This window comes from Pelodiscus sinensis, chromosome 1 (genome assembly GCF_049634645.1).
Source record: "Pelodiscus sinensis isolate JC-2024 chromosome 1, ASM4963464v1, whole genome shotgun sequence".
Taxonomy (NCBI): domain Eukaryota; kingdom Metazoa; phylum Chordata; order Testudines; family Trionychidae; genus Pelodiscus; species Pelodiscus sinensis.
This window is the reverse complement of record NC_134711.1, coordinates 52,891,281-52,904,924: the sequence shown is the minus strand read 5'-3', so window position 1 is coordinate 52,904,924 and position 13,644 is coordinate 52,891,281. Positions and strand designations below refer to the sequence as shown.

General features: G+C 42.0%; 1 protein-coding gene across 2 annotated transcripts in view; it reads right to left on the bottom strand.

Annotated features, from left to right (window-relative positions):
- PDZRN4 (PDZ domain containing ring finger 4) overlaps window positions 1–13,644 on the bottom strand; it is a 411,808-nt gene that overhangs the window by 29,434 nt on the left and 368,730 nt on the right. The window lies entirely within an intron of this gene.

Sequence of the window (13,644 nt, the reverse complement as noted above, 5' to 3'; positions counted from 1 at the left end):
AGTCTCCTCTTCTCTAATCTGAAAAGTCCAAATCTTTTTAATCTCTCTTTATATGGGACCTATTCCAAACTCCTAATCATTTTTGTTGACCTTTTCTGAACTTTCTCCAAAGCCAATGTATATTTTTTGAGATAAGGTGACTTCATCTGTACGCAGTATTCAAGATGTGGACGTACCCAGGTTTCATATAGAGGCAATAAGATATTCCCTGTTTTATTTGCTATCCCTTTTAAAATGATCCCTAACATTCTGTTTGTTTTTTGACTGCCACTGCACACTGAGTGGATGTTTTCAGAGAACTATACACAATGACTCCAAGATCTCTCTCTCTCTTGGGTAGTTATAGCTAAATTAGTCCCCATCATATTGTATGTACAGTTGGGATTATTTTTTCCAATGTGCATTACTTCACATTTATCAACATTACATTTCATTTACCATTTTGTTGCCCAACCACTTAGTTTGGTGAGATCTTTTTTAAGCTCTTCATGGTCTGCTTTGCTCTTAACTATCTTGAGCAGTTTAGTATCATCTGCAAATTCTGACACCTCACTCTTTACCCTTTCTCCAGATCATTTATAAATAAATTGAATATGACTGGTCCCATGACAGATCCTTGGGGGACACCACTAGTTACCTCTCTCCATTATGAATACTTAAAATTTATTCCTACCCTTCATCTCCTGTCTTTTAACCAGTTATCAAACCATGAAAGGACCGTCCCTCTTATCCCATGACAACTTACTTTAATTATGAGCCTTTGGTGAAGGACCTTGTCAAAGACTTTCTGGAAATCTAAGTACACTATATCTACTGTATCTCCCTTGTCCACATGTTTATTGACCCCCTCATTGCAGGAGGAGTAACAGTAGTCTGAATTAGGGGCTTTAGTTCGAACTACCTAGCTCGTGCCGTGTGTAGCCGTGGGCAGGGAGTCCGAACTACCGGGCATTTAAAAATGGCGGCACTCGGGAACATGCAAATAAAGCCCGGGCTATTTTAATCCCTGGCTTCATTTGCAAGTTTGAATGACTAGTTTGAACTAGAGTGGCTAGTGTAGACATACCCTAATAGATAAGTAAGGCATGATTTCCCTTTACAGAAACCATGCTGACTTTTTACTATAGTTTCAACTAATTTGCTCAGTAGTGAGGAGGGGGTCATTCTCATGAAGGTGTGAAGAACAGATTAAATCTGTCACCCTCCAATATGATGAGTAGTGGGTTAAAGGCTATGACCTTCTGTCTGAGGTTAAAGATCATCATTCCCTTCAGAGATGAAAAACCAGTTGAAAGGCAATTGGCCTCAGGAGACAGAGAACCAGGTTAGGAGCTATCATCTCCTTGGAGGAAACAAAGCTAGGTTAATATTGTCATTTCTTTAGATGATAGGAAAGTAGGTTATAAATGTTATCCACTAAGTTGTGGTCTTTGTAGAACTGATAAAAAGAGGTTAAGGGCCATGACAGATGACCCTGTAAACATTTACTTTTAAGTTGGGAAATGGAAAACTAGTTGAAAGGACTTTCATATTGAGAGCTGGAATCATTTAGAAAAACATAGAAAACTTAGAAAACATATCACCAGCTCCACAGCAACTATCTTGGGCGAGACTCTTTTCAGAAAGGCAAAAACGTGATTCTAACTTGAGAACCTAAATTGAGAAAACGTCTTTCTCCTCCTCCCCACCCCCCGGATCAGATGCATGAGAGTTATTAACATGAAGGAGATTGCAATAGATTGATCGTAAACTTGGAGAAGCATTTCCCTTCTGTGCACACTGTCAACACTCTTAACCAGGCCCTAATCACACTGTGTTTTCAGTACGTCCGCCTCCTCCTGTGAGCACCAGCTATTCCAGCCACCCACTCCCCCCTCTTAAATTCATTAAAATTATGGCTGCTAAGGTCATCTTTTCTGCTCATTGCTGACAATGTTACCTCCTTCTAAAGTTCCTTCATTGGCTTCCTTTCTCCACCAGAGCCGATTAATTCTATGGGTCCATGGTGCGTGGGCACCAGGAATATTCCTGGCCTGAGACCTGTCTCCACCAAAATTCAGAGACAAGTTGATCCCCCAGCCCCACCTGCCCCTCACATGCATTCTCCCCACCCTGTGCATCCCTTGGCCTGCCTGCTGCCCATGGGCAATTTAAGGAAGCCCCTCCCTTCCCGCCCCCAGTGGCAGCACAGCAGGACTAGAGCAGCTTCTGGCTACTTGCGCTACATGGCTGCTGGCACATCCCTGTGGCCCAGGATGGGGTGGCTCGGGATGGGGTGGAGTGGAGGAATCAGTTCTAGGCCCACTGTGCTGTCGGGGGGCAGCAGGCAATCCTGTGGACACACGAGGGAGGAAGTGTGCAAAGAGCAGCGGATGGGACCAGAGAATGCAAGAAAGGGGAGCATGCAGGGGTGCTTATTAGGCAGCAGTTTGTAGGGTTGCCAGATGATTTAACAAAAAATACTGAACACCTGTCCCTCCCCCCAAAAAAACACCAGGAAAAAATCCTGTGAAGGAAAAAAAAAAGGGGGGAGACTTTTTTTGCTTAAAGTTGTTAAGCAAAAGATGCACCACTCCCTCCAGTTTGGGCCACACACTAACTCCCAATGCACCCACCTCTTCCCCTGAGCCAGGCCCTCTTAGCGCCCCCCATCCCAATGCACTCACCCCACCCCCAGAGCTAAGCCCTCTTAGCGCCCCCCATCCCAATGCACTCACCCCTGCCTCAGACCCAGGCCCTCAGCAGCGTCCCCCATCCCAGTGCACTCACCCCTCCCCCTGAGCCAGGCACCCCCAGCACTGGGAGTGCCCCACCCCAATCAAATCGCCCCTGCCCCCCAACAGAGCCAGGCACTGGAAGAACGGGACTGCCAGGTAAGTTAATCTTACTTTTAAAGTCGCTGCTCCTGCCACCTGGCCCTGCTGCTTTGACTCACATTGTGTAGAGGGAGAAATCACGTGGCCAGCTCCCGGGTCTCTGCTGGTCATGTGGACCAGAGCAGCACCCTCCCAGAGCCTGCATTCCTTCCTGCATCACAATCCTCTGCCCCAGCCCAGAGCCTGCACCCAGCACAGTGTTCCCTGTAAGCTGAGTGGTTGGGAGGCCGCCCAGAAAAGATTCCAATGATTAGCCGAGTGCCCACAGCTCTCCACAGCCAGCAGCCTCTGTTTCCATTGGTGGTGCACATTTGTATTCTGCACATGAATGAAAAAAATTACAGAGAACCTTGACTCAGCACCCAGCTCCCTCTCAGAGCCTACATCCCACCTCCACTCTCTAACTCTCTCCCAGGGTATGTCTACACTAGCTCCTTAGTTCCAACTAGGGAGGCTAATGTAGGCATTCGAAGTTGCAAATGAAGCCTGGGATTTAAATATCCCGGGCTTTATTTGCATGTTCCCGGCCGGGCACCATTTTTAAATCCCCTTAGTCCAAACTAACTGCTACATGCGGTAGTCAAATGTTAACTTGAACTAAGTCCTCAGTTAACAAATAGTCCTGCAGCACATTAGAGACTAACAAAAAATGTAGATGGCATCATGAGCTTTCGTGGGCACAACCCAATCATATGAAGAAGTAGGTTGTGCCCACGAAAGCTCATGATACCATCCACATTTTTTTGTAGTCTCTAAGGTGCTGTAAGATTATTCGTTGTTTTTAAAGTTTTTTCAATTACAGACTAACACGGCTACCCTTCTGATCCTTTCAGAATGGAGAATCACCAAACATTAAGGGTGTGTCTACACAGCAGGGCTAAAGCTAAATAAGCTATGCAACTTGAGCTACATCAATTGCGTAGCTTAAGTTGAAATAGCTTATTTCGGCTTTTGGCACTGTTTACATAGCAGAAAGTCTGAGAAAGAGCACTCTTCCTCTGACTTCCCTTACTCCTTGTAAAATGAGGGTTATAGGAGTCTGAGTAAGAAGTCCTCCAACTCAACATAATTTTGACATTATGTTGAAATAAATGCTTGTAGTGTAGACGCAAACTATGTTATTTCAGAACAACATCGGTTATTCCGAAATAACATTGCCGTGTAGACGTTCCCTAAGATTGCTGTTTCTTGCAATGCTTAAACCTCATATTCCTGTGTCTGAGGCACACTAGTAAATTGCAATCATTAGCTAATAAATCTGTTGGTAAAATTAAAATAGATCCCACAAGCAATGTCTGAGATAGTACACATTGTCTCTGGAGAGGAAGCTAAAAATACAGGAAAGAATGACTGTGAAACTATATGAACCTGTCCTCTGCCCATAATCAGGCTATCAACGCTGATGTGAGTTACACATCAATACATTGGTGTGGGTGTAAAATGGTGTGATGAACCCACTGAGGAGACAAGAGAGTGGGTTTGCAGCAGAAGGAGGAATCAGCAGGAGAGTAAAAGATGTTCCCTGAGCTTTATTTTACACTACCATTTCTATCGCTTCTTAATTTCTCTCATAGGGAAAGAGAGGAGAACATCGTGTTCTGACAACAACACAATGTACTTCATAAAGAGTAAAAGTGCATCTTGAAAACAAAAGCTTGGCATTTAAAACAAAATCTCACAGTTTAGGGCGCTAATCAACCAAATTGTTTTCATTCCTGTTCCACAGATTCTTTGTAAGTAGAATCTTTTTTTTACCACTTCTGTCTTTGACAATGGATGGGAGTCATGGCAACAATGGATGGGAGTCATGGCATGAAATTGAATACAAGGAAATTAAATCTAAACACTAGGAATTATAATTTCTAAAATGAACTTTAAACATTCCTGGTCATTCTTCACTGGACCACTTATCTCGATGAAGATGCAGGAAATTGGTGGCTCCTTCACTGAACTTTTAACAAATTTTAGTATTTCTGTTTCTGGGGCCAATATTTTAGATTCTGGTCTGTTAGAAGACTTTTTAAAATATGTTGCATAAGGAATTCTGTATGGTTGGTTGCCTTTTATTTTTTTTATTCTCTAAAATAATCTCCATAGGCAATCATTGGAGTGGTTTAAAAACAGGATAGAACAAAAGACTTACTAGAGTGTATGTAGGGATCATTCCTAAATTGGCAGAAGGGTGGCCTACATCAGTTGCTCTCAACCTTTCGAGATTATTGTATCACTTTTAAGAGTCAAACTGGTCTTGCATACTCTCAGGTTTCATTTCACTTAAAAATACTCACTTACAAAATCAGACATAAAAATTCAAAAGTCACAGTATACTGAAAAATGACTTACTTTCTCATTTTTACCATATAACTACAAAATAAATCGACTCGAGTATAAATATTGTACTTTTACTTCAGTGTATACTATATAGAACAGTATAAACAAGTCATTTATGAAATTTCAGTTTGTACTGACTTTGCTAGTTCTTTTACGTAGTCTGATGTATAACTAGGCAAATATTTAGATGAGCTGATAAAGACTTCTTGAAGACTTCTACATACACCCAGCAGTATGCATACCGCTGGTTGAGAACCACTGCCCTACATAACCCAATAGGCTTAAATGACCAGAGTAGATGACCTACATTTCTTCAATCTACTGAAGAAATACAGATATACATTAAAATGAAATTTTCAAGCTCAGAACAATATATTTGTAATCATATTTGCAATATTAGAAATGGCAAAAAGACAACCAAAATTTCCAGTTCACTGGAAAAGTTCATTACAGGCAGTCCCCGGGTTACGTACAAGATAGGGACTGTAGGTTTGTTCTTAAGTTGAATCTGTATGTAAGTCGGAACTGGCGTCCAGATTCAGCCGCTGCTGAAACTGACCGCCAGTTCTGACTTACATACAGATTCAACTTAAGAACCCCAAGCGTCCCCAAGTCAGCTGCTGCTGAAACTGATCAGCGGCTGATTCCAGGAAGCCTGGGGCAGAGCAACTCTGCCTCGGGCTTCCTGTAGTCAGCGCTGGTCAGTTTCAGCAGCGGCTGACTTGGGGACGCCTGGGGCAAAGCAGCTGGGGTGCTGCTGGGTTGCTCCAGTAGCACTGCTCCTGGGTGCTACTGGACCAACCCAGCAGCACCCCAGCTGCTCTGCCCCAGGCGTCCTGATTCAGCCGCTGCTGAAACTGACTAGCAGCGGCTGAATCAGGACGCCTGGGGCAGAGCAGCTGGGGTGCTGCCGGGTTGGTCCAGTAGTGCCCCGAGCGGCGCTGCAGGACCAACCGGCAGTGCCCCAGCTGCTCTGCCCCAGGGTCCACAAGCCTGGTCTGCTGGGGGGGGCACACTAGCTGCGCCCCTCCCCCCAGCAGACCAGAGACACCGGGAGCAAAGCCGCAGCGGCAGCGGGGTGCCGCGCCTCTGAGGCTTTGCTCTGGCAAAGCCTCAGAGGCGCGGGACCCCGCTGCGGCTTCGCTCCCCGTGCCCCTGGTCTGCTGGAGACGGTCTCGAGCAGACCAGGGGCACCGGGAGCAGCTTTTCTCGCCCCAGAGGTCGAGGTGGCGGATCGCTGCCTGCGAGCTCCGGGGCGAGAAAGCCCCGTTCGTAAGTGTGGATCCGACTTAAGTCGGATCCGCGTAAGTCGGGGACTGCCTGTATTTGTCTGCCTTATAGCAGTTAAACATAAAAAACTCTTTAACACTTCATCTTTATAATAACTTCATGTTCAGGTTAGGCCATTGTAAAGGGACAGTTTACAAGAGATATTATATAGGGGAAATGCCTATGTCTTGTGCTTTCTTAAATCTAACAGTAAAAAACATTAAGAAAAGCTTATGATTCCATAAAGAAGGCAAGATAGTTGGAATGAAAACAAAATTCCATAAATCTAAGTATTATCACATGGCCACATAGACTTATGTTCTCTTGTTAGAGGATTTTCCAGGAAACATGTTAATGTCAACATAACACATGCTAATTATAGGATATGTATGAGAAGTATTTAGAATGCAGAATTGAGAAAGATATTTACAATACATTTTGGAGGCTGACATACAGTGCTCTATTCCAGTCATATACAAAGGAGTAAAATAAAGTTTGTCTGTTTACTGTAGATTTAATTTACAAAAGTACTGGCCACTGTATTTTTCAAAAAGAAGTATTTTAACTAAAAAAAGGCAGCACTCTTATTCCTCAGTTTCCTTCATTGTGGTAGGCAATAATCATCTTAAGGTATTAGCTGTACTCTTTCCAGTTACCCTTTGGGCTTCCCATTTCACAGAATTTACAAACATGCTGATAAATGCCTATAGAGAATTGGTCAAGTTCAAGATTTCTCTTTCAAAGCAATTGAAATTCTTCAGTTGTGAGAATAACCTAATGAAATGGCCCTCATTTTTCCTCTCTAAAACTCCCCATGTGTTACGTTATGCAGATTTTACACAGGCAGGCACATCCACAATGTATTTGGGGGCTATTTGGATGGAAATAGAAAAGCTATGGAGCAAGACAGAGCCAGTCTAGATGTAAACAAGCTGGAATAGCTGGCAATTGTGCTGTTACAAATAAAATTGCATTCCACACTGTCTTCTCACTTATCAATTTTGACAGAAAACTGTCCTGACTTCCCATAAAAAGCATAGAAAAGGAAAAATCACATTAGATATCAGATTTGCCAGGATGGATTTGGTTAGTAGATTACTACAAAGAAACAGGTTTATCTTCATTTCACATGGTGGAGAAAGACAATACTCTGTCCAGGGGGTGGGAACTCTATATGATAAACTATCTTTTAATCCCTATATTTTTAGTCTGATTTATTTTTGAGGCTGACAGAAGATTTGTTTACATTGCAGAAGAAGCAGTAGAGTCCATCATGCATTTCTCAAATACCAGGTCCAAAGGCAGAAACACAGCATTAAAAGGGAATTTAAAAATACAATCACTTTTCTCTCACTCCTATCTCTATAGCTACTATTAGAATCATATGCTGCTCTGTCTCCATGTGCAGGATTCCCTCAGATGTCAGCAAATGTTATAGAAGTAGTACCCACTGTTGGAAAAGTGGTACCAGGATATGCACAGCTCAAGAGATTTCAACAAAATAAGACTAGCATGTTAGGTGATGAATCTTTAATAACTATGGACCTAGACAAAGAGTTAACAAATCCTTTGGTAGGCAGCAAGCCTGATCCCAGATCTCACACCATTATCTTCCTTAGGCTATTACAGAAGAAAATGCTGGCACACAGTGCTGTATTGCATTGGAAAGCAGCAGCAATGTGAAGTGCCAACTGTAGCTGCTGAACATGAGGTAACACTCCTCAGCAGCTGCATTTGTAATCTACTGTCGACTACCAGGGCAGAGGCTACCAAGGCTACCTGTTCTGTAGCCCATGCTATACAGAAAGGCTACCTAGATGAATATGGGGTCCCCTGTAGCCTTGGAATGTATGATCTATATGCCAGCTTCATGCAGTGGAGGAGCAGCATGTTGGCTGGCTGGGCACGGGGTGAGAGGTAAGGTAACAGCAAGTGGCTTAGGGAGCTTGAGTGGGTAGGTCTGGAGTGGAGGAGCTGCTGACGTGGATTAGGAGAGCTGGCTCTGTGAAGAGAAAATTTTCCTGCTTGGTTAGAAGACTGCAACCTTTAATCACTGAATCATTTCCAAATGGCAAATTTAAATGTGCCACAGTGGGAAAAGTAAAGGGGTAAAAGTACGGGGCTTGGGTGCACAACATTTTAAAGCCAGTAGGCATTCACATGATGGATCTGGACTTTCTGACTTGCTTCTGGAGCATTTTTTGCTTTAAGGACTCATGGCAGACTTTAAAGGGAGTGTGTCTCATATGCAAGTCAAAGAGAAGAAACATTCCTGAAGGATTATAGACTTCCTGGCTGCAAAAGGCTCCACAGCTGTCAGCACATCCTCCAGTAAATTACAAACATCCACTTGAACTCCAGTTTCCCCTCTACTAGCCATTATAAGTAATAGTAAATTTCTAGAGGCTTGTCAGAAAACAACCTCAACAATCCTACCCTTGTGAGATGAATTAAATGTACAGCACCTTAAACTCTAACAATATGCAGATAAATTGTTTTGATTTCTTTGAACAATTACACAAACTGGAAAATAAGATGCCTCAATTTATACTGATTATTTTAAATAAATCTATTTTGCCGTCATTCTCAATCTCAATTCCCTCTTCACTGTTTCTCCATCTCTATATTTGTTTCAATCTCTCTATTACCCTGCAGTGCATTTCTTATTTTTCTTCAGTGATTTTCCTTGTTTCTGACACTCACCACAGAAAACAATACAATTTTGATTTTCTTAGAACTATTTTGACCTACTTGTGAATGGTCTGAGATTGACAGAGATTTCCCTCTGTGGGGTTTGTGCCTTCTTCTCAGAGAGATCCATAGGACAGGGCTGAAAATTGTACAGAATATTTCATGGATCCAGCTTTGGTCATCCCTCCTGTACAATGGCTATGTGAGACTGCAAGGCAGGCAGGGAGAGGAGTTTTAGGCTGAAGTGTCATCAGTATGCTGAGGTACTCAGCTTTAATTCTCCTTTTCAGGCAGCCCAAATTCTAGTATCCCTTCTTTGACAGTGCCTTGTTGAGAATTAATTCCAACTGGTGTTGATAAGTCTTCACAAGATGGAAGCTATGCTATTTGGCAGGAGAAAGCATGATATTAGAGGAATGTGCTGGCATGGTGGCTGCACTTCTTGTAAAATTCGTATGTCCTTTAGTTAGATTGACTCTAAATCCCACTGGAGTCACTGTTCTTGAATTGAGCTTGTAATGGATTTTTTTCTCCACAGAAGCAAATTTTGACAAAAATGAAAACAATTCATTTTCAGATGAATTTGCAGTAAAATTTTTAAAAAAAGGAATAGAGAAAAGAAAACACAAAAACTGAAATTACTTTAGTTTTCAGAAACTGAAAATAATAAAAAAGACCTGAAACGGAAAAGCTACAAAACTGAAAGATACAAAACCCCTAAACATTTCTGGCCAAAATCTAAACCATTTTTGGATATAGGCCAAATTTTTTGGCGTTTGACTTTCTGAACAAACAGAAAATCATTCTTTTTAGGAAAGCAAGCAGGGGCAAGGAAGGAGGAGGGAATGTATTAAGCAGTTTCACTACATGATTTCAGCATGCAATCAACCTATGGAACTCCTTGCGAGAGGATGTTGTGAAGACCAGGAATTTAACAGGATTAAAAAAAGAACTAGATAAATTCATAGAGATTAGGTCCATCAATGGCTATTGCCCAGGATGGGTAGGAATGGTATCCCTAGCTTCTGTTTGTCAGAGGCTGGGAATGGATGACAGAAGAGGGATCATGTCATGATTACCTGTTCTGTTCACTTGCTCTGGGACATCTGTCATTGGCCACTGTCAGAAGACAGGATACTGGGCTAGATGGACCTTTCGTTTGACCTAGTATGGCCCTTCTTATGTTCAAGCCTGGCTATTTTAAGGCAACATGGAAACTTCAGTTGGTGCAGAATATAGATGTTCTTACTGAATGGAGTGGGACAGTATGAGCATAGGGCTGTTCAAATTCCTGTCTGCCATTCATTGTGTGGTGCATATTAAAACCTTGAATGACCTGGGATGTGTAGCCCACCCACTCTATACCCCATCACAGGTGAGATTGGTTGACATGTTTTTGCTGTCCTTTCCCACAGCTGTAGTCTCTACAGGTATGTCTACGCAGCAGCGTTATTTTGAAATAATGTCCAGATGGAGGACTTCTTACTCTGACTCCTGTCACCCTCATTTCATGAGGAGTAAGGGAAGTCGAAGGAAGAGTGCTCTTCTTTCGACTTCCTGCTGTGTAGACAGCACCAAAAGCTGAATTAAGGTATTTCAACTTCAGCTATGCAATTGATGTAGCTGAAGTTGCATATCTTAATTTGACTTTTGCCCTGTTGTGTAGATATGCCCTATGAGTTTTGGAAGGTGTTCTCAGTTGAGGACCCCAACATTTGGAAATCACTCCATGCTTTGGTGATGCAACAGCATGCAAGTCTGACAAACTTCTTGGCACAGTGTCAGGTCTATTAAAATAATATCAAGGAGAACAACGTGAATGGGGATCACTCAAAGGAGAGAGGGTAACAGAATTAAAAATTGAAGGATTCTCAGTGTCAAAGATCTTAGGTCATTCTTGTGCATAACTTCTTTTCCTTCCAAGGCCCAACCTTGTAGACAGCAGCTTGTCCTGAATCTGGATTCCCCAACTCGCCTAATGTTTACTAAAAAGCCCTTTTGTAACTGGCTCTAAACAGCAGCACATGTCCTTTTTTAGTTGGTGAGTTTAGATACACAAAGCCCTAAGTTTAATTTGATTTGTCAGAACTCAATTTTAAATTAACTGAGGGTCAAATTGGCATAATCAGCCTTCATTTTTTACAACCTATTTACTTATCTTGAGTGAAGTCATTCTTTATTTTTGCTTGTATTACAAAAGGTTACTGCCCAGCACTTGGCTTTATATACATCATTATTACTGCTGATTGCCTGCTTTAGGTTAGAAATGAGTGGGAAGATTTATTTGCCTCATCATCACATTCTAAACATCCATCCAGCCAATCACAATACAGGAGATACAACAGATGTGCTAACATCTGCTGCGAAGAGCATTTATCTGGCCAACAGAATAGGCAGCTACTATTTCAAATTCTTAAAAAAGAGACAGTTCCACATGTTTGAATATTCTTGATCTCAAACTGTGTGAAAGCTATTATGGAATATTAATTAAAATCAAGTTGCTGAAGATAATGTTTCAATTTCAAACAGATGTGCAGAATTAATACACTTGCCTGCACTGCAGTCTGTCTTGTAGAAATGTTAAAAGGAAAATAGCGTGAAAAGACAATGTTAAGTTTTCACATTTAAATAAGAATAAGCCAGAAAGTGCATAGGTTACGGGTCCAGAAGGAATACCATCTCACTTGTCTGCTTTATGATATATGCATATTACAACATATAATATGGCAAAAATTAAACCAAACATTTTGTGATGTTATCTGATTAAAATTTGACCATATAGGTCACTGTTGCGACCACTGTTTTATGTTTGCAGCAAATCTTGTACAAAGTGTGCCAAATGAGGTGTCTATGAAAAGCTTATAATTTTCTAGTTATGATTATGCCCTTTTTATGCATGTATCATGATTGTATCTGAAGTTATGAGTATTGGCTATGTACTTGTATTTGAAATGTTTGCTTCTGGGAGACACCAATAGGAGGTTTGACTAGCCTATTGTGAAGGAACTATTCAGGCTGAATAGAACTACTTGACTTACAAAGGGCTTGGAAACTGCCAATCCACATCTCATGAGTCTTCCTATAAATGTTCAGAGTAGTATAGGAGCAATGGCTTCTACCCATAAATAACTGAATCGTGCATGGACAGGTGACTTGCATGGCTCAAGTGACAAACTTCATCTTGTGGCTGTACTTTTCCACAGCAAGAACTATGGGAGTCCTTCCACATGGCAGAGAATATAAGGCCCTGCAAACTCCTCCATTTGGTCTTTAATCCTGCTTTTTACCTCTGGAGGAACTTTGCTACAAATTGAAGTTCTAAACAAAGGATTGAACAACCCATCCAAACTGCGGATGTACGCCAGAGACTTGAGCCAACTGTTAAGCCAACAATTATTCCATCTTTGCTACAAGCCTGAACAAAGAATATTGCAATTGTTGTGTATTTTTGATTATTTTAATAATCTACCATCTCATCTAGTAGATTCTAAAGATTAGCAACGTTGCATTTTTTGGGTAAGATTCTAAGCTACAAATTGACTTGGAAATGCACCTAGCTAGGATCAGAAAAACTTCTTTTTAAAATGAGACTGGTTTTCATAAATTTTCATCTGTACAAAGGGTGTTACTGGTCGTGGCTCAAGAGAATTGGCATATCTGAGGGATTTGTTGTATGACTTTTTGTGAGCCAGTATGGTTACACTGACCATATTTTCTGAACCAAAAATGGGGACACATTAGCCATGCCCCCTAGCCCCATTTGCTACACCCCCTGAACCATTCGGCTGTGCCCACATGCCACAGGAAGTCCCACCAGTGGGGGTAGTACTTCCAGGGCCAAGGTGAACATATGACTAGAAGTAAAAGGGTGTCATGTGACACCACTAAGAACTCTCCCCACTGTCCTCTACCAATAGGGATGGGTTTGGACCCCATAGGACCCTCCCCCATGAATCCATACTGCAATTGCATTAAACCAAGTCCTAGACCTAGGGTCCCATGACACTGCCGCGCTAGGGGTCCAACCTCGATTCAAGATTAGATCCGGGATCCAAGACCTGGAAGTCCCACAGGCAGGGACTGCAGCAGTGGGGAATCCAGTCTGCTGTGAACAAGGGCTGCTCTGGACGGGGCTGGGAGCTGGTGGCAGCCCCAGTGTGACCTAACATTATCTGGTTAACTGATTTTAATGAGAATTTATATCCCTAATGATATGGACTGCAACTGCATTTTTTGAAGTTACTACAAAACTATCATATGACCTCCATTTCCACAAGCCAGAATGACAATACTGACTAACCATGACAATTACAGGGTGGAGAAGACCATGTCATTAGCCCTCCCCATCACTGCTTGAAACGTACATTTCCAATGGAGGTCAGTGGAGCTGAGCTATTTTATATGTAAAACTACTGAGAAATGTACGTCAATACCATGATAACAATGCCTATATTACGAAAATAATACCTAGTAATAA